This window comes from Anabrus simplex, chromosome 2 (genome assembly GCF_040414725.1).
Source record: "Anabrus simplex isolate iqAnaSimp1 chromosome 2, ASM4041472v1, whole genome shotgun sequence".
NCBI lineage: Eukaryota > Metazoa > Arthropoda > Insecta > Orthoptera > Tettigoniidae > Anabrus > Anabrus simplex.
Window position 1 is genome coordinate 717599592 of NC_090266.1, and position 22195 is coordinate 717621786.

A 22195-nucleotide genomic window follows, 5' to 3' on the forward strand; every position below is an offset into this window, starting at 1 on the left:
TTCCTGTTTGATTTCCTTTACTGCCTGTTCTATATAAACATTGAAAAGGAGCGGGGATAAACTGCAACCTTACTTCACTCCTTTCTGGATTACTGCTTCTCTTTCAAAGCCCTCCATTCTTATCACAGCAGATTGAATTTTATACAGATTGTAAATAATTCTTCGTTCTCGGCAACTGATCTCGATCACCTTCAGAATCACAAATAGCTTGGTCCAATCAACATTATCAAATGCTTTCAAGATCTACAAACGCCATGTATGTGGGCTTGTCCTCCTTAATTCGATCCTCTAAGATCAGAAGTAAAGTCAGGATTGTTACATGTGTTCCTACATTTCTTCTGAAGCCAAACTGATCTTCTCCCAACTCAGTTTCAACATGTCTTTCCATTTTTCTGTAAATAATAGTGTTAAAATCTTGCAAGCGTGATGATCTATTGATCTATAATTCACGAATTCACGTGGAAAGTCTAAAAACATTTACTTATGGCTAATGATATGTGGGTTGAATAATGTGGTTTTGTAACCCACAGAGTATCTCTGGAATTTATTTTCTGATAGTATTATCAAACATAGACGCGCATAGCCAAAAATAAGTAATCGATACTTGAAAATGAGAAAAATCTAAATCTCCAGTCCTCAAAATAGAATATATATTTTTTACATGGGAAACAAATTGAATTCCATCTGCTTTTATTACTTAATAAATTGAAGTTCACCTATCATTTCTAAAAGACGTGGCTATTTTCCAAATGAATTAGCTCTGAAACATATCCTCTTGGTCCAATACTGGCATTAGTCTAACTCTCCTAAGAGAGTCCAGCTGGAAATACATACAGATGTGTCAGAATTTGGAGTCCATGTATCCACTGTCAAAATCAGCATTGAAGCGCTATTGAGAATATAACCACAGTTACAGTTCTGTTGTGGAAGAAATGGGAGAAAAATATACCTGCATATCAGTGTGTATTGCTTTGCTAATTTGAAATAGAGTGTGTTCTTAAAAATCTGGGAAATAATCGAGGGGTTGGGTTTGGATTAGTACACCCCGAAACAACACAAAATATCTTACGAACATATCCCATACGGTGGATCGTTTGCGAGCTAAGCCTGTTTTAGTTATTAGCTAGAATGTGTGTGGCCGGATGGAAGATGGGGGAGGGGGGAGAGTTTGTATTTAGGAGTGAGTTTGGAGTCAGGCATGCCGTTACAGACATCGCAGTACTTCGCCTGCTTGAGGAGCAAGGTTGCCATCAAGATCGTGCAATGCCTGAAATGTTCGAACTCGTCCGACAATCAATGAAGTTGCGTATTCAAGCGAGCATTCGAGCCCATGGTGAACGTACAGAGCACTTCTTGTATTAGAAAGCAGTATCCTTGTTGGTACACCAACATGGCGACAGCTACATGACTTGGGATGTCTCAGATAATGCTAATACCAATAGTCCCCGTACAAAGTTGGAAAGTCTGTAACTCGCAAACGATCGACCGTAGGACATAAGTTGATAGGGGCTTTTGGTGTTGTTTGGGGTGCACCATCCACTCCCCTCCCGATTACTTCACACATGTTTGGGAACAACCTATGTAGCAACGCAGTATTTTATTTTATATTGTTTATTTAATTAACACATAAGAGTTTAATGTCATTTACGAAATTTGAACGATATACTTAAGTAAGTTCCTTTTAAATAATTTCGTGTGGCTATTTCTAGCCGAGTGCAGCCCTTGTAAGGCAGACCCTCCGATGAGGGTGGGCGGCATCTGCCATATGTAGGGAACTGCGTGTTATTGTGGTGGAGGATAGTGTAATGTGTGGTGTGTGAGTTGCAGGGATGTTGGGGACAGCACAAACACCCAGCCCCCGGGCCATTGGAATTAACCAATGAAGGTTAAAATCCCCGACCCTGCCGGGAATCGACCCGGGACCCTCTGAACCGAAGGCCAGTACGCTGACCATTCAGCCAACGAGTCGGACAAAGGAAATGGCGTATGGCTTTTAGTGCCGGGAGTGTCCGAGGACATGTTCGGCTCGCCAAGTGCAGGTCTTTTGATTTGACACCCGTAGGTGACCTGCGCGTCGTGATGAGGATGAAATGATGATGAGGACGACACATACACCCAGCCCTCGAGCCGGGGAAATTAACCAATGATGGTTAAAATTCCCGACCCTACCGGGAATCGAACCCAGGACCCCTCTGACCAAAGGCCAGCACGCTAACCATATAGCCATGGAGCCGGACAGTAAGTTCCTTTTTCGATATACACGAATAATTAACTCGGGGTTGTACTCTTTGACTGAAACAGCGGTGTGTACCATCTGTTTACCGAGCTCGATAGCTGCAGTCGCTTAAGTGCGGCCAGTATCCAGTATTCGGGAGATAGTGGGTTCGAACCCCACTGTCGGCAGCCCTGAAGATGGTTTTCCGTGGTTTTCCATTTTCACACCAGACAAATGCTGGGGCAGCCACGGCCGCTTCCTTCCCATTCATAGGCCTTTCCTATCCCATCGTCGCCGTATGACATATCTGTCTTGGTCCGACGTAAAGCAAATAGCAAAAAAATGTACCATCTGTTTACCAAAATTAATTTGACCCAAATGAAAGCTCGTTAACAGTAATTATTATAGTCATTACAATAATTACTATATTATTTTCATGATTAATAAAACTTTCCTTCCGGGATAGCTTGGAATCTTCTGAAAATGTAGAATGATATTACTTAATGTCTCGCGGAAAATGGCTCTAGTGATGTTGGCGATTAAAATGGACATGAACCTGTATAGCTTATGAGGTAAAGTGAAATGGCGTATGGCTTTTAGTGCCGGGAGTGTCCGAGGACAAGTTCGGCTCGCTAGATGCAGGTATTTTGATCTGACTCCCGTAGGCGACCTGCGCGTCGTGATGAGGATGAAATTATGATGAAAACGACAAATACACTCAGCCCCGTGCCAGAGAATTTAACCAATTATGGTTAAAATTCCAGAATCTGTCGGGAATCGAACCCGGGACCCCTGTGAACAAAGGCCAGTACGCTAACCATTCAGCTATGGAGCCGGACGCCTTATGAGGTAAACAGCAGTGACGAAGAAGTGGAGCAAATATGGAATGAATTAATGGTTGATGCTTGCATACGACGATCAATTATTTAATTTTTTAATTACCGGTATCTCTCTAAAAGACTGAAGACACCGTTATAATGCTGTGTAATTGTAATATAAATATACATTCGGCGCAATAAAATACATATTGTTCAACAGTTTGCGGATTTGTGTTTATTCGTATGACTAAGCTCCAGGTTCTACACGTATGCATGATTGTGTCAGTGAACAGGAAACCATATCGTAAGTCTCCAGACGTACGTTTCCAAAACAGAAAAATCGGGGTTCGAACAGAATAACCAATTTTTAGTTTGCAATGTCATTTGTTGATTTAATCCTCAAACTGCTTAGAGTAAACTGACGGTAAGTTTCGTTGGAAAGATTACTGCATAGAAATAGGCGTTTTCAAGTTGGCGTTTTTCGTGCTCAAACTTGAAATATTAAAAAAGGTACTTTTTGAGCTGGGACCCTGATTTCTTTTCCAAACTGTTCACAAAGTTATTGTTTATTGGAAGTTTCGTAAATGTCAATTTACAACATTTGTTTTGGTTTCGTATGCACTGTCACATTCCGTATTGAAAACAAGAAGAAATACAAAATAGGATCTTTGTAGTTATTTAGTAATTATCTGAAGTGTTTTATAGCGGATTTAGCAATCATACCAGATGTGACCTTCGAGACTCAATATGTTATGTTGTACACTGACATGAAGGTGATATCTTTCTGTCTAAATCGGGTGTAATATATAACTTAATATTTTTCCATTGTTCTACAGCACATAACATGTTTTAATTGTAGTCTGCTGACGACAAAAACACCAACTATTGATACATATGTACATTGATATACTTGTACTATGTTAGACGAACTAGCTTTCTTCATAATACAAACCCAGACAACGTTGTAATTGGCATCCAATGCTATTTAACCTTCTTAACTTACCGTACACTCAAGAGGAACAGAATTTTATATAATATCTCTTTCCAGATTACAATACGTCATAGTAAATAAACCTAAAATGCATGCACATAGGTATAAATGATTTACCTTAAGTGAAACAGTGGAAGCTTATCACCTCAAGTTAATTATAGTAGTTAACTAGAGCTCTCTCTCTCTCTCTCTCTCTCTCTCTCTCTCTCTCTCTCTCTCTCTCTCTCTCTCTCTCATACGCATAAAGTTCATTGGGCATTTGTCTCGTTTTCCACACCATAAACTCACTTGTTTAGGTAGTAAATGCAACTTCAAGGTAAAAAAAAAACATTTTTTCCGTCTTCTCTGAAATAAAGTGATGAAAAGTACACTTAAATCGATTTGAGAGTGAAGTACTCCGACCTGGAAAGTAGAAAATTATATTGTACCTTTGTTCAACATGCACCAGCAGCATGGTTTTGGACAAGAATCTAACTCCTATACCTTGTGAAATAAATAAAGCAATAATATAATCATTCTGACACAATTCGTGAGAAATCAACTACATTCTTGCACAAGGAACTTTTCTGGAACTTCTTAGCAGTTTGTAAAAATAACTGACGATATCATAATAATCACGGGCTTAAGTAACTAAACACGTATTTCCAAATGTATGATGTACAAGCACAATAGAATTAATAACTAAGTGCATTAGAGCCTAGTTCAGTGTTTATAAAATATATCGGACGAACTGTGAATCGTATAACAAAATACAAAATTACGAATATTTAATATTGTCAACCTGTTATCCTTCATTAGAATTCTTTTGTCGTCCCCTTCTCAGAACAATCATTTTTAGAACCTGTTTTCATACTTCGTACCATTAGGTAATAGAATAAGGATAGTGCTTCGGATACGAAAGTAATGCGATGAATTGCCGGCATCAGTTCCAACTTTATTAAATTCTGAAGAGGATTCGAGTTACCATACATGATGTTGTTCTGTAAAGTATGTTGGAAGATTGTGAGATGTCCTTGCATGTTATTTTCCAAGTTGCTTTACGTCGCACCGACACAGATATGTCTTGTGGCGCCGATGGGAGAGGGAACGGCTAGTGGTGGGAAGAGAGCGGCCGTGGCCTTAATTAAGATACATCTCCAGTATTTTCCTGGTGTGAAAATGGGAAACCACGGGAACCATCTTCAGGGCTGCCGACAGTGGGGTTCTAATCCAGTATCTGTCGAATGCAAGCTCACAGCTGCGCGCCCCTAACCGAACGGCCAACTCGCTCGGTATTGCATGTTCTTTTTCGTGGTAGCTGAATGTGAAATTAGCATTATTTAAGACAGCTCACAGGAGTCTAAAAGGTGAGCATAATCTCTATTTCAGTATATTACTCTAATTGTGTACAAGATTGCTTTCTAAACCACCACATAATCTTCCATGCGGTAATGGTATATTAACAATTGTGTTAATGATAGAAACACATAGAAACAATGACGCTTTGTTAAACTAGGTAAACTGCTATTAAATTTCTTATTCGGTAACATAGCCCTTTATATTTGAATTAGCATGATAACCGTGCTTAGCTATGGTTTTTGAAATGAAAATTATTTTTCAAAATTTTACATTTTGTAGTCTACTGTCGACTGAACATCTAAAATACACCCTCAGTTCGTACGTCGAACGGTTTTGGGGGAATGTTTATTAATTTTATTTTCTAACAGATATTTGTACAGAAGAACTGGAATGTTTTAAACACTATCTTATTTAACATCCAAGATGTAAACGCTGTCAACCTGTGAAATTTAGATGTTGTACGTCGAACAGCAATAGAGGAATGAATGCTTTTTGGGCGGTGAAAGTTTTAAGAATACTGATTAACATCTAGGACATAGAAGACTACCTTTCATATAAAATTTTAAGATCGTGCCGGTAACGATTTCAGAAGAAGGGATATTGTGGTTTTTGAGAGACAACCACCATACACATCCCCTAGGGGAGAAATATTTTGAAGTATACGATATTTTACATCTAGGATATAAACGAAGAACCTCCTCGTAAATTTACAAATTTGTACGTTAAACGGTGTTGGAGGGATGAACAATTTTCTTTGCGGAGATAACCCCATTTATCACCTTAAGGGTGGGATGTTTCAAAATATTTCCTAATTCTCACCTAGGATTTAAAATATATACCGCTATTTGGAATTTTGTCTTCGGTAGTAGAAATGAATATATCTGTTTTCGGATCTTAACCCCCATTTAAGTTTAGATTTGTATCAAACTTTCTGTTATTTAACATGATTTGAAATTTTAATTTCGTAATTCACAAGGTTTCATAGAAGTGAATATTTTTGTCATCATCCCTCATTCCCCAGTCAAAACTCCTTAGGGGTGTATTGTTTGAAGACCACTTCTTATTTAAAATCTAGGCCATAGAATTTAGTGTGTATAGAGGGCAGCACCGATATCTGATAGAAATCGAGATGAAACCTCCCTTATTGTTTAGGTCTAGTATATGTATTTAGGTTGTGGAATGTGACAAATAATTTGAGAGATATAAATCATTAAATATTATACATTCAACGTGTGCAAGAATTCGTAGGTACCATTAATGGTATACAGTCTCAAGAATATGCTTCTCGAGTTGTGTATAAGTTCAATATTATTTCAGTTAACCCCTGAGGTTTATAAATAACTTTCTTTGGCAATTAAGGAAATGAGTCGGAAATTCGGTCGAGTACCTTGGGTGTTGTGGAGACTTAGTTTTAGAACTTCAACAACTTCTGCACAATCCCAATCCTTATACGTGAAATATTTTGAATTATACCATATTTGACACCTACAACATCCGAAGATCTTGTAAAATATCAAATCCATACGTCAAACGGTTTTGAGGGATGAATAATTTCGTCATAAGTGGTCACCCCCCAGCCAAACCCCTTACAGGTGTACTGTTTTAAGATCTTTCCTTGTTTAAAATCTAAAACATATAGGATCAAACCATAATGTGAAATTTTAACCTAGTATGTCAAAAGGTTTTATAGAAATGGATATTATGTCATCAGAACTCACCTACCAGTCCGAACCTTTAAATGTGTGTTGTTTAAGGCGACTTTGTAGGTAAAATGTAATGCACACAGGAGCAATCATCATGTGAAGTTTCAACCTCGTATGTCAAGGGGTTTCAGAGAAATTACTTTTTGTCATCAGGTCCTAAACTCCAGTCAAAACTCCTTAGGGATAAATGGTTTCAAGATCACTTCTCATTTAAAACCGAAGATAGGAGCAACAACCATGTGAAATTTCAACCTAGTATATTAAAAGGTTTCAGAGGAATAAATGTGTTTGCCATCGGACATCACCCTCAGTCAAGACTCCTTAGGGGTGCATTGTTTTAAGACCAATTTTTATTTAAAAACTAACATATTGAGGAGTAACAACCATGTGAAGTTCCAATCTCGTATGTCAGGTTATTTCAGAGAAATTTATATTTTTGTAAGCATGTCTCACCCCAACTTCCAGTCAAAACTCCTTAGGGGTGCATTGTTTTAAGACCAATTTTTATTCAAAAATCTATTACATATAGGAAAACCATCACGTGAAATTTGAAGCCCATATGGCAGTCGATTGGAGATAACTAAATATTTATGTTGTCATACCCCATCCCTAGTCGAAAACCCTTAGGAGTGCATTATTTTAAGACTACGTTTTATTGAAAATCTAAGATATGCAGGAGGAGCCATCGTGTTAAATTTCAACCCGATATCTCAAACGGTTTTAGACAAAGGAATATAAGTTATTTATTTTCAGCTATTAACCCCCATTTTACCCTTAAGGGCTGAATTAATTTCTAACCTTGTCACCGATCTCGATAGCTGCAGTCGCTTAAGTGCGGCCAGTATCCAGTAATTGGGAGATCGTGGGTTCGAGCCCCACTGTCGGCAGCCCTGAAGATGGTTTTCCGTGGTTTCCCATTTTCACACCAGGCAAATGCCGGGGCTGTACCTTAATTAAGGCCACGGCCGCTTCCTTCCAATTCCTAGCCCTTCCCTGTCCCATCGTCGCCGTAAGACATATCTGTGTCGGTGCGACGTAAAGCAAATAGCAAAAAAAAAAAAATCTAACCTTGTCTTATTTAACATCGAGTACATAAAGAAGCAGTCACTGAGTGCCATTTCAAATTTGTGTTGTCAGTGATTTCGGAGGAATTAATATTTTTTTCTGTAGGGTTTTTACCCCCTTTTCATCCCCTTAGGGGAGGCATTTGTTGAAACCCTTCCTTAGTGGGTGACAATGGCCTTTATATTGATATATACCAATTTTCACGCCTGTAACGTCTTCAGTTTTAGAGATATAAGTATCCTCATAAAAATAATTCAACTCCTTCACTTCCTTTCATCCTCCCCCCCTTCCGCCCTTTAAGTGGATTTTCATAGAAGAAAAAGTGTTTCTTTATATATAAAGGATATTCCAAATATAAGTTTTCACGTCTGTAATATCTTCAGTTTTTGAGATATTCTGTAGATTTACTCATTTTAAAAGTGCACCCATATTTTCACTTCTTTTCACCGCCTTAAGTAGGTTTTCCTAAAATAAAAAATACGTGTTTCTTTATTTTGAATGGGGATTCCAAAGATCACTTTCCATGTCTGTAATATCTTCAGTTTTTAATATATAAGCATCCTCATAAAAGGAACTAAACACATTTTTCACCTCATTTCACCCCTCTTAAGAGGAATTTCAGAAAAAGGAAAAAAACCCACTTGTTTCTTTATTTTTATGGAGATTCCGAATACCAATTTCTATGCCTCTAAACTGTCAAGGTTTTGATATATAGATGTACAAATTTAATCAATGCAAGTCCTTTTCACCCCCTTAGCGATCGAATATCCAAAAATCCTCTCATAGTGAGCATCTACAATGTAATGTAAATGTATTCACAAAATTTCATTTCTTTCTGTTCAGTAGTTTTGGCTCGGCGATGATGAATCTGTCAGTCAGTCAGTCAGGACATGTTACATTAGACATAGATTGCACCTTTCCGTAATTATTACAGCAGTTGTGATTTCTTCTTAGGAACTGAAGAGGGGTCTTGAAAGAACTACGAACGTCTGAAGCCATTTGTCTCGTTTCTCACACCATAAACTAAAATCATTCTCATGGTCACGAAAGTGTAAATTAAAACAGAACATTACTTCTCAGGTAACCAGCAATGCGCACTCCATGTCGCATTTGACGGTAAACATACACTAAATACTCTGCGAGATGTTGCGTTACAACAGCACATGCAGTGGGGTTGCTGACATACTGTTCGCAGTATTTTAGCAGTAGATTTTATGGTTTAGAATATAGCTCATCCATCAAGAATGTCCAGAGATCCCGAGGGTTTAAACTGGAAGAATAGATTTGTTATTCATGGTTACTGACATCCTCTTCTCCCAGGTTTTCACCCATAATGACAGCCATGTGCGCATTGTTCCAGAAAACCATCCCGGCATATTAGAGCTGTTACGATTTCCTCTCCACGAGGATAAATATATGTTCACTGAACAAGACGCCATTACTTCCTTCACTATTCCTGGTAGGATTTCTCCAGTTGATGAAACGTCGCGTGTGACTTCCGTAGACTAAAACACAGACTTGCCTAAAGCGAGAACACTAGCCTATTGTTCCCGTGTTCAAACTTTTTGTTCTATGAACAGAGCCCACCAGGACTTCTCTGAGGAGTCTCTAGGATGCAGGTTGCTAGTTGCGGGGAGACACCATCAACATGGTTGCGTTGAACGGGAATGAACTCTATCGAATATAGCAACAGCACAAGTTAACGATCAGTACTGTAGTATTGAATATGATCAGCTGTGACCAGCTTCATTCAGCGTTGCAGTGCGTTCAGTCATGTGCAAATGGGAGAGTAAACCTAGTCCAGCTGTGTATATGAAATTTTTTCATGAACTGTATGTTTAAAAGAGTAATATTATAAATTTTTTAACACGATTGTAGCTCTGAAGTATTATTATGCAATATTGGGATTGTATTTGTAGGTTTGCTTTTCTATTCAGTGGAACCTCTATTGTCCATCCGCCGACTCTCGAATCGATATCTCACAAATAGCCGAAGTATTGCAAACGCATTTCTCACAAATATTGTTTCGTTCTTATATCCCTGAATGGACCTTCGCAAAATTTGTCATATTTAAAGCAGCCATGAGTGAAGTCTCTCTATTCGTCAGTTCTGTCAACTACAGATAAAGAGCTTTCGAATGTTTCATCCTGAAGCATGAATAGTTACAAGATCGTCTTACGGATGCCGTGTAAATTTGACACATCCTCCGGGAAAGACTAGCGTTTTATCCAGCAGAACAGAATATGATTCTGTACTTAATCAGGATGCTTTTCGCAAATATTATTATGATGCCCATTTGGGGGATGAAAATTTGTACAGTTAAAAACGGAATGTTAAAACCTGCAAGGTTAAGCTTGCACTCTTATGCAGATAGCCAGGATATCTTACTTGATTTGGTAAGATTACGTGATAACATTGGCTGTTACGTTAAGCCCGCACTCTTCTTACCCTGTGAAGTTAAGACTGGAATTGAATCCAAGCCTGTGACGTTAAACTTGCACACATAGCCAGCCGGCCACATTAAAAATCGCCCTCCATATGACGTCATGTGGGGTTAAGTATGCACTTTTTGCCGACATACCTCAGCGGTGGAGGTCGCCTCTCAGGCGCTGGAGATGGCTGTGGCGTCCAAACTATCAAATTTCTACTACTTGTCACTTCCGGTTAGAAATTCGGAGCACCATTTTGCCACATTCCAACCACTCATCACAATTTTGCCATAGACTCACATGAACTGACGGTGAATTTCCGTAAATGGCACACTCTTACAGTTTAGAAATCTAATAACAGCACGAAATTCCTGCTTGAATCACTGCTACAATAGGGCCTAATTTTTAACCATTTTTGGTTACCAAGATAGAAGCGCACAGAGCTGTCGCCTCATGTGGAAATATCAGGTGAAACATGAACGAAGTTTCGCTACAATGGCAATCAGTCTGGAGCACGTTTGCAGGTGATAAACATCTTGTAAATTTACTTTCCGGAACTCCCTCGTATATTACTTTCCTTTTATCTCTGAATCCACGTCTGATCTTAAAAAACTGAACAGAAGGTACAAGCTCACTTCTTCCACAATTGACATATAGATGAAACGCCCTATGACGTGCTTTCTATTTCTAGGCCAGGAATTTCCTTACTATCAGCACTTCAGTTTCCTCTCAACTTCCACTTCACAGAACTGGAGTATTGCAAAGAAGAAGTGACGAGATGACATTAGAGGTGAAGAATAACGTTCTACGTGACAGACTACATAAGCGCGCACTTTCTACAAGGCTCATGAAAATATTAAACAACGATACATCTGTTTCCTCAAGTGCAACATAAGTCAAGCGCCGTCAGGGAAGTAACAGTATATTCTTGAAAGTAGTTACACTCTCTGAGATCAACCCTAGTCTGCTCGGAATATTGTACATAAGGAAAGGAAAATTTCTAAATGCAGTAATATATAAGGTAATTTATTGTACTGGGTAAGGAATATGAAATCTGTCTTCATAGTATTAAATCGTTGTTATTAGTTATTATCACCTATGAGAGTTCTTTGAGGATAATATTCCCGTAGAGTAATACGAGTGTTCGTCCTTATTATTGGGATTACATTTTTTAGAATCATGCATCCCTGTTATTATCATTCATCTAACTTTAGGATAAATAGTTCGTAATCCGTTTTAGGATAAAATAAATTGAAACACCTGTCATTTTTTACCGAACGGTTGTTATTTGCTAACATTGCAACGCATTACTGTTTGTTGTCTAAAACTGACGGAGTTTTCTGCGACAAATTAAATATATTTATTGCTATTGTTTTTAGGCTTTATCTTCCATTCCTCCAAGGTCCTTCGTGGCCTGTATGTAGAGGACTTTGCTTCCTTATTGCTTTTTTACGTCCAACGACTCATAGAGGTTTTATGGCGACGATGGGATATGGCAGGATTAGGACTGGGAAGGATGTGACCGTCGTCTTAATAAAGTTGCAGACCCAGTATTTGCCTGGTGTGAAAGTGAAAAACTATCTTCTGGGCTGCAGATAGTGGGGTTCAAATCCATTATCTCACGAATGCAAGCTCACAGTACATGACCCAAACCATATAGTCAACTCAATCAGTGGAAACCAGCATAGGAATGCATAAATTTTACTTACGCTCCTGTCGGCTAGCAAATATTTTCATAAATTTACATACTGTCAAGTCGTTCAACGAAGTTCCAGGTATGCAATGTTTCACCCTCTAACTCCTTGGCTGAATGGTCAACATACTGGCCTTGGGTTTGAATCCCGGCCAATTTCGTGATTTTAAATTTCTTTAGTTGTTTCCTCTGGCCCCTGGAACTGGGTATTTTTGCCGTCTTCAACATTATATTTCATCCTAGATATGGACCCATCCTCATAGACATGCAGGTCACCCATGGGAGTCAACTCGAAAGACTGCATTGGAGGCCATACACTATTATTATTATTAATATTACTATTATTATTATTGTATTGTTATTATTATTAACTTTAGACCAAACATTCCTTGATAATAACTGCATTTTACAACAATGTTTCTGTGTAATTTTCTATTTTCCCTTTTATTCGAAGAAGATAACTAAATAACTTACTGACTTTGGAGACTTTTAAAGGAGAAGTGGCTTGTCTATAATTAAATAGCTCGATCATAATTCGGGGATATTACGGTATATATTATGTAATGAATTGAAGCACGTTACCGAACAACGCTGTGTGGCACTTCGAACAATATTTACAGGGACAAAGGAAAACAATCCTTCGTCGTGTATATGTTAACTGTAATCTTTAATCATTGGTAAAGTAAGTGTGTATTCTGCCCGAAGGCAGGTCCGAACCTCCGCAGAGGTGTGCCTGAGCCGGAGTTTACATACGGTAGCGTGGCCAATTCCTTTCTGCTCCTCCATTCCCTTACCCCCACCAACAGCGCGTGGCAGCCCATCCAAATCTTGACCACGCCCAGTGTTGCTTAACTTCGGAGATCTCACGGGATCCGGTGTTTCAACACGGCTAATCATTGGCAAATACTAAATAATGTTCAGTAAGCACAGGTTATAACGTCACACCTAAGATAGCGAAAAAGTTGTTAGAAAGCGCATTGTAGTGGAACAACACTATATATGAGTGTACCACACAGCATTGTTCCTTAGCTGAAGGAATATAACTCAGAAAAAAGTTAATGTATTCCATGAATCAAACCACATGGCGCTACAGTCCTGATGGAGCTTCAACTACGAAGCGACCGCTGCTCACCCCGATAAAAGTTTCAATAACAGATATAACTTTTATTAAGTACTGCAGTTAATATAAATTCCAGGGAAAGATATCAATTTCAAGAAACTTCACTTATCGCACTTATCGCAAACATAAGAAACTGAAGAAGAAGATAATGATGTGAAAATAAAGAAGGGTTTCAGTCAATTCACAGTTACTCATAAAAGAATAAGCACATGGTACTTTATGGTTACGATGGGAAAGGACAGCGGTAAGATTAAGGAGGAAGCGACCATGGCCTTAAGTGAGGTATAGCCCCAGCATTTGCCTGGTATGAAAATGGGAAACCATGAAAAACCACCTCCAGGGCTGCTACGAACTATCTCCCGAATGCAAGCTAACAGCTGTGCTCCGCAATCCGCGTAATTACTGTAGTTCGTTCATCAAAATTACATCGATTCCATCAACATGATCACGTCTCCCTTCTCAGCAATTGTTTCCCACAAAACTAAATATTGTCCATTTACAGCATTGTTAATCGAGTCCTCCATTGAGTATCCTTGTATTATTCCAAAGTTTTCTTTTTCAAGGGCAATAACTAGGCCACTTTGCATTGCGTAAGTCACAATTCCTTTCGCCTAAATCATAAGCGCATCGCTCTTACAGCAACTGATAGACATGAACTGAGCATTAAATGCGTTTCGTAGCACATCATTGAGCATGTGACATATACAATTCAGCCTCATAAAGGTCATGCAGTGCGGCGGTAATATTGGCACCTGACTGGTTGCGAAAGGCACTCGTTTACAAACAGACGTACTGTTACGTGCCAGCCATGTCGTAGACCCTTCGGTAATTCGTGGAAGGGGATAGTGAGTCAGTTGGGAGCCCCTGTACTTTTCTCTTCATCTGGTTTTACCCTATACGTTCTGGAACACGAAACGGGAATATTTCGTTTCTAGCCTAGCCCTTAACATTATAGTAACCCGTCATCGAGATATAAATACAAGGGGGCCGTGAACGAGGAGTTGTAGTAGTGTTGGAGGGTCGAGCGTCTGCAGGATGATCAATTAGTCAGTGTTAGATTCAGTCATCGGACTGGGGCAAGAGCAGTGTTAGCTGCCGGCAATGTCCCACCGATGTCAGAGTATCTGGGTGGATTACGGTGTGTGTACTGCCTAGGAGTACTGAGTACTGAGTACTGTACGTTTTCCGACGTGGAGTGAGCGAATGGAGCTTAACAAAAAAGTGCTCGTTGTCGTTTGTGCCCCTTCTGAGTCAGAGTATCGTCGCGTACTGAGTAGAGTTCTGGCTGCGTACTGCCTTGGATTGCTGTGTGTGTGTACTTCTGTGGTTAGAGGGCCATCGTGGAGTTAGCATATGGATCAGCTGTCGTGAGTGGAATTGGAGCAGTGTTAACCCGCGAAGACTGGCGCATGGGTGTTTTTGACCCGAGACTTAAATATTAGCCCATAATTTCTGATTGTATCACCCCTCGTTTACTGTCGCCTTCAGTACTTTCCTTTCTGACCTTGAAGTAAATCCTGAGAAAGTTGACATCACCCGAGTTATTAGCGTGTTACTCTCTGGCGGGTCAGGTTTAACCTCACGTGACTGTTCTTTGGTGAGCAAGCATTCCTTGTTCCCGCCGCCTCCTGCTCGGTCAAATCGGTGTTTAACTTGATAGCTGTGGCGATGGATTGGAATAAGGAATAAGAACCTTTAAAACGACTAATTAACGAAGTATTTCAAGAAGATGAAGAGGATCAAGAATCGGTGCACAGGCAAGTGAAAATGAAGATGACTCTGTGTCAGAAAGTGAGCTTAGCAAAAGATCTGCTGCACAATCATCGGCTTACTTTATTTGGAACAATACGTAATAAAAAAAAAGAAATTCCTCGTAGTTTTGTACAATACAAAAACAGACCACATTATTCAAGTAAATCTACATTTGGTAAACAAGTGACTCTGGTATCATTTGTTCCGAGGAAAGGAAAGACCGTGCTGCTCCTATCAACAGTGCACCATGATGCAGCCATTGATGTAGAAATTGGTGATAAACAGAAGCCGTAGATGAGCACATTTCACAACTGCACAAAGTCTGGCGTTGATGTTGTTGACGAACTTTGTGCAACATCCAACGTTGGAAGTGTGAGTAACATGAAAAGGCGAGCCGTAAAGAAGAATCTTCTTCGTTCACCGAGGTCGAAGATAGCTGGATATGTAGGCATTAAAACTCCGTGACAGGGCCTCCAGCTAAGGAAGACCGAATAAGACGTGGGTATTGCCCTTCCAGTGCTGACAGGAAGACGAAAACTGAGTGAAAAATTGTGGAATAATGATTTGTGGTCAACACACCACTCCCATGTGTCTCCATTGTGGGGTATCGCTACCAGCCAGCGTGAATAAAGGGCAACATTTTGGACAGCCATGAATTCTTGAGGAACAACGGTAACGATTTGTGAGTGTTTGGAAACTTTTCTTGAGACTTGTGCTATATATTAGTGTGAATATTTCTTTGAATTGTTGATCCTAAGTGACTGAAATTTAAGATAAATACTTTCCTGCCGATATTAAGGCGTATTTTACTGTTTATGGAATTATTGTAATTTTTTGCATGTTATACTGAACACATTTTTTAAACCACATTAAATGATTTAGAATAGTTTGTTGAAAGAGTCTAGGTGCAAATTCATTTCGTACGTAGTGCAAGATGGCTAAACATAGATTTTGAAAGTCCCGGTCAAATACACCCAAACGCCAAACTTCGCGCTATATTTCTTCGGGACAGTCCTGAAGGGTTAACTGTCGTTGCAGTGAGGAGTATTGTAGTGCTGGCTAGTACTGTCGAACTGTTGCTGTTTAGTTGTAATTGAAGACCTGGATACAAGAACAGCTTCAGTCTGCTTAAGCTCTTATTGCATAAACATCATATTCAAAATCCTTGAACCCTCTCTTATTCAACAAGGTGTGTCTCAGTTCTGTACGCAGCTTGTAGAGGTAAGGAGATGACAGAAATGAAAGGCGTGCGCTACGCTGTTGTTGCAAGGAACAGAGCGATCCTGCATCATCAGCGTCTAAAAATACGTGAAGCTTCATTACAACAATGGCATTGTATCTGGGTGTCAGACATCTTTTACAACTTTCAGCCATTTGTGTTCATAAATAAAAAGGTTAAAGTTCTGTCTCACAATGATTTACAAATACGTAATATACATAAGCAAGGTGTGAAAGCACCGACGAGGGGTGATACACTATCCTTAGCTAAGTACTTAAAACCTGAAAATATAGAGTGGTAAGAGAAGGTCTTGCGTGTGAGCTGTGAATCGGAAAGTTCAGAAAGTGATTCCGATCGCAACAATGCAAAAGTGAAAGGAATAATTTAACTGAATGAAAATCCTGTTAATTGATTCAATGTATCGTCCCAATCTATTTTCCAATCATAGTTGATCCATATTCAGCTGATGTAATTACTCAGAACCTGTGTTTACATAGTGTTTCGGAGTTCCATGCAATAACAGAGTATACTAAGAAAATTTAACTCCATTTATCCTTGTATCCATTCAAGATATTTGATACAAACTTGAGAATATATTATCTATTGTTACATATTATGTTTATGTATCATATTACCTTATATTTGTATTTATATTTTAGTTATTCAAATTTAAAACTTCGACTTTCTGTTTCTCAAAATAACTTAAATCTACTAACGCTGTTATTGGGTCTAGGTCCTCAATTGTTAAGTAGCTTATTGTATTTGCCTGTGTGTATCAATGGACTTTCTCTGGAGTCGAACAAAGGAACAATCGTCGTGTGCTGTGGGGGTCAACATTCCTGGTTCGTAGCTGTCTGCCTGTAGCTACTGTGTGGGATGACTGAAATTGCGAGCGGCAGTGAAACTAAGGCGAGCCCGGCAATAAGGATTATAGCCGCCTCAGGTAATACCAACGAGCAGGACTACCTACAGTGTGAAGAGGACAAGGACTTGTAAATAGGCATTAATTAGTGAATGCTGTCATTCGCGGTTGAATAGAATTGTGTGTGTGTGTCTGTGCATTTATTGGGTCAACCTGAAATAAATTAGAGCGTTAAATCAGACGGTGTTTTATTCGTAACAATGCCAAGGAACGGATATCGTCTTAGCTATTATCTTACAATATTATTGCCTGATTTATGTTCGTCCGGAATCCGGCTTGTGAACGGGACGCGAGATTCGAGGTGGTCGCTGATCAATCGCCACTGGCCATGGGTCCAACACCTCCTCATAGACTAAATCACCTTCCGCCATATGTCGGTAATGGATTTTTGGTTGAGGTATAGTATCTTTGGTCGATACTTTTCCACAGATAGCTCCAGTGTTGATCAAGGTCTGCACAAATACATAAATCCTTCACCTCCAAACGTCCTATATAACATTCTCACGCACACGTAGTCACACATTTATCAACAAACAAATCCTGGACAATTTTAAGAAGACGGTTTACTCGTGAACAAGGTGCTTTGTTGGTGGTAACGAGAAATATTGGGCCCCCCAGCGGACCCTTTACCGTGTGCATAAAGTTTGATGCAGACCGTACAAGAAACACAATGCCATCGACCACAGGCTGAAACTCCGACCACATAAGACTTTCTAATTTCAGGTCCAGCTCTGCTGTCTTGCATTGCCTATAGATTACTTTTCATTCTTTCTCTTTTTGTAGATATAAGAAATAATTACCAAGGGAGTGATAAACGGAAATAGTCGAACAGAAAACCATAGCACACTTCACATACTGTATTAACACAGAGAAATGTAATCATCACCTGATGGAACGTAGCCCATCACACGGCACAGCATTGCTTGCACGAGCACTAAACCATAGTTCCTGCCAGCCAGCCGCTCACAGATGACACAGCCCAGCCCAATCCATGCGATGACATCACGGACTGGTTTCGTCTGAGACTGGTGAGAGTCCAGTTCAGTGCAGTGCGGCTATGGCCCATGCATTGGCGGCTGTGTACGACTATGGCCTAGACACCTACACCACGGAGGGGCCCTTAACATGTTTTCTATCGGTGATATTTTATATTCAACTTGGCGCATACACAACACACAGGTGTTATTAATCATATATTACTCCCAGCACTTCCAATTTAATTATTTCTTTCTGGTGTGCTCTGTGAAATTTTTGATTTGCGTTAGTACTACTGGGATGTTATACAACACCAGATTACCAGATCACCAGATTACAAATAATAACTACATCTATGCATTACACAGACACTCCAACGTGGCTAAAATATAATATGAAGCTTACGATTTAGTACTATCGAGCATTGTTCCACTTTATTGGTTTTGGGGATGTTTAGCAGGGATATTATTTTCATATCGACTTACGGAAGCCTTTCTCTGATCATGCAACTTCTTGTGTTTAATATATTTCCCTTCACTAATATTCACTTTACGCTTTTACGAACAACGAATTAACAATGTAAATTTAACGTCATATGCCTATGCTTTATATGTTATTAGAGGGCTATCCATCATAATTCTCTGTCGGTGGTATATGTGAATGGTATTGTAATAAATTATTATCTTTAGATTTATTGGACGTGACGGGTTTCAGGGTTAAGTTGGAAAATTCATGCAATGGTCACATCTTCACGCAGATCCAGAGAGTGAATTTCGTATTTTATAATATAAGATGACATGGCATGACCTATGGTAACCAAATAAGAACACACGGAATCCTGTGACAATCTACTTCATGTCTCTTCTTCTTCTTCTTCTTTTCTAGCCTATTTCAATCCACTGCTGGATATAGGCCTCTTCCATGTGCTTCCATCGTCTTCGGTCTTGAACCACTTGGAACCAGCGTGTTCCAGCCAACAGCTTTATGTCGTCGAGCCATCTCTTCAGGGGTCTTCCAATGCCTCTCTTGTGTCCCCATGGTCTCCAGTGAACAATCCTAGAGGTCCACCTGTTGTAGTCTTGTCGAGCTACGTGTCCTACCCATTGCCATTTTAGTTTTGCTACTATCTCTAGGATGTCTGTTACATTAGTTCTTCTCCTGATGTCCTCTGAACGGATCTTATCCCTAAGGCTGATCCCTAGCATCTGTCGCTCCATGGCTCGTTGTGTTCGCTGAAGCTTGCGAGCACTTTCCTTCGTCAGAGTCATCGTTTCCAGACCGTAAGTTGTAACTGGCAGCACGCACGTATTATAAACCTTGGTCTTCAGGTGGTGCGGCTCTTTTCAGGTACACCCCCAATGGAGGTGAGCTACATGTGCCATTTTCACAACATGCCAGCCCTTCTGCCATTCTTACATTTCTGGCAGTACCGGGAATCGAACCCGGGCCCCCAAGGACGGCAGCTAATAACACTAACCGTTACGCTAAGAAAAGAAAAGAAAGAAAAATAATTCCTGCGGGACTGAATTACTTGACCTCGGCGTCTCCGAAAACCTTAAATGTAGTTAGTGGTACGTAAAGCAAATACTGACATGCCATGACATGACATACCGTATCCAAAGGAGGACACATGAATCCTGTGACAATCATTATCTACAAATACATGTCACTTACAAGAATGAAGCAAAAGGCGATTGGAATCTTACTCTCAGAAAATAAGATTGAATGAATGGAACCCTAAAGAACCCCATGAGGATATTCCAGAAAATCAAGACTTATTTTGTCCTGAGACATGGAGATGTAGACAGGACTATGAAGGGAATGAAGGCCTCTAAAGCTCCAGGACCTGGTAATATTCCCATCGAATCACAGAATAATCGTAGGGAAGTAGGAATTCAGTCTTCAGCAATCTCTTGACTAACATATTAAATTGGTGAAATTCCCGAGGCCTGGAGGAAAAGTACCACTATTCCAATATGTAAGCCGAATGGGGATACGCAGGACAATCAAAATAACTCGGAAATCAAGATTATGAGCCACGACGTGAAACTCTGGGAGGAGGTCATTGAGACAGGGCCGAGGGAAGAGTCCCAGATTACAGAAAATGAATTCGAGTTTATTCCTGGCAGGTCCGCAACCGATGCAAACTTCGCTCTCAGGATGTTGATGGAAAAGTACCGATTGTGTAGAAAAATTCTGTCAAGAGTCACATTGATCTTGAAAATGTTTATGACCGAGTGAAATGATCTTAATTCTTGGACAATAAGGAAGAGAAGTGTCTGTTATCCGTAAATTACCATGATCCATGATGTGCACAATGGAAGCCAAGCGACTATGAGAAGAATTGGCAGTTAAGGTTGGTGTGCGTCAGGGGTCAGTCCTTAGCCCATACCTCCTAACTGTTGTCATGGACCAACTGAGAAAGCACATACAAGATGAAGCTCCATGGACCATCATCTTTGAGGATGATAAAGTGCTTGTGAGTGAAAGTATTAGAAGCACTATGTGGAAAGCTGATCAATTGTTAGGATGTGTTAGAAAGAAATGTGCTTAAGATTAGCAGGACAAAGAAGGAACACCGTAAAAGTAGTTAGTGGGCCGAAAAGCCAATTACGTTATTCTTCTTCTTCTTCATCCTATTATCATTTCGGAGACGCCAAGGAGCCTTAATTTTGTCGCGCAGGAGGACTTTTACGTGCCAGTAAACCTACCGACACGAGGCTGACTATTTGAGCACCTACAAATATCACCGGACTGAGCCGGGATCGAACCTGTCAAGTTGGGGTCAGAAGGCCAGTGCCTCAACAGAATGTGCCACTCAGCCCGACCGATTATTAATCTTTGTGGGAGTGGGAGAAGGGGTATCTCAAACAATGTGGCTATGTCAACAAACAAACAACCGTTCGGGAGCTCAAAATCAATATTCGAACAGTATTTGCTGTGTAATTTCTAGGCACACTCGACGAGGTTATGAAGAATGTCTGCCTTTGTGAGGAACCGAAAGGTGGTCGTTAAAAGTAATAATTTTTCAAAATGTCTTGAACTTCCAAAGCACTCAGGCTTACTTAGTATTTTTGGCAGAAACATGGGGATTTCATTCAAACGAACAAATATATTAATGATTCAAACCCATGTACGACTATTTTATTAAGGCCAGGAAATTAGAAGTATGTTTGTACTATAACTCGCCGGGCTGAGTGGCTCAGACGGTTGAGGCGGTGGCTTTCTGACCCTATTTTGGCAGGTTCGATCCTGGCTCAGTCCGATGGTAATTGAAGGTGCCCAGATACAGTCAGCCCCCATATTGGCAGATTTACTGGTACGTAAAAGAATTCCTGCGGGACTGAATTACTTGACCTCGGCGTCTCCGGAAACCTTAAATGTAGTTAGTGGTACGTAAAGCAAATACTGAACCCAAGACCATTGTGTCCCAAGAAATTTGAGTCTTAAAGTTACCACATGAGGCCCCATATGAAGCGGAGAAGCTCGAATATATATTTGTATCGCAGAGGCGACACGAGGCAGTAAGGTTGCTACTTTCTTTCCCACGCAAAGAGATGTGACGTCATCCGCACGTGTCGAAGGTGGATGGATACAAAATAAAGTGTTGGTTAAATAAGTATGTTTAATAAAGGGAATTAGCAGTGAACGTACTGTAATGAGCGTCCTGTAATTATCTGTAAGACAAGTGGTCTTTAGTAATACAGATTTGAGATCGCCAAGCCGTTTCCGTGAATATTTCATGAAGGACGCGCGTGTCTATTCAACCCGCGCCAAGTCGTCAGAATATATAGCCTATCAAATGAGGTCAATTAACAAGTTAATTTGGAACGAGATAATTTTAAATATTAATGAACAATGTCACTAGCAATTTAGCAAGTACTTGGTTACGGTAAAAAATCTGCTTAAAAATACATTTCCACAAAGTCGGAAAAGTACGCAAATTTTCTTGGCG

At 39.9% G+C, this 22195-nt stretch overlaps 1 protein-coding gene across 1 annotated transcript in view; it reads left to right on the forward strand.

Moving 5' to 3' along the window:
- LOC136863063 (SET and MYND domain-containing protein DDB_G0273589) overlaps positions 1-22195 on the forward strand; it is a 510889-nt gene that overhangs the window by 382111 nt on the left and 106583 nt on the right. The gene's annotated exons all lie outside the window — the stretch shown is intronic.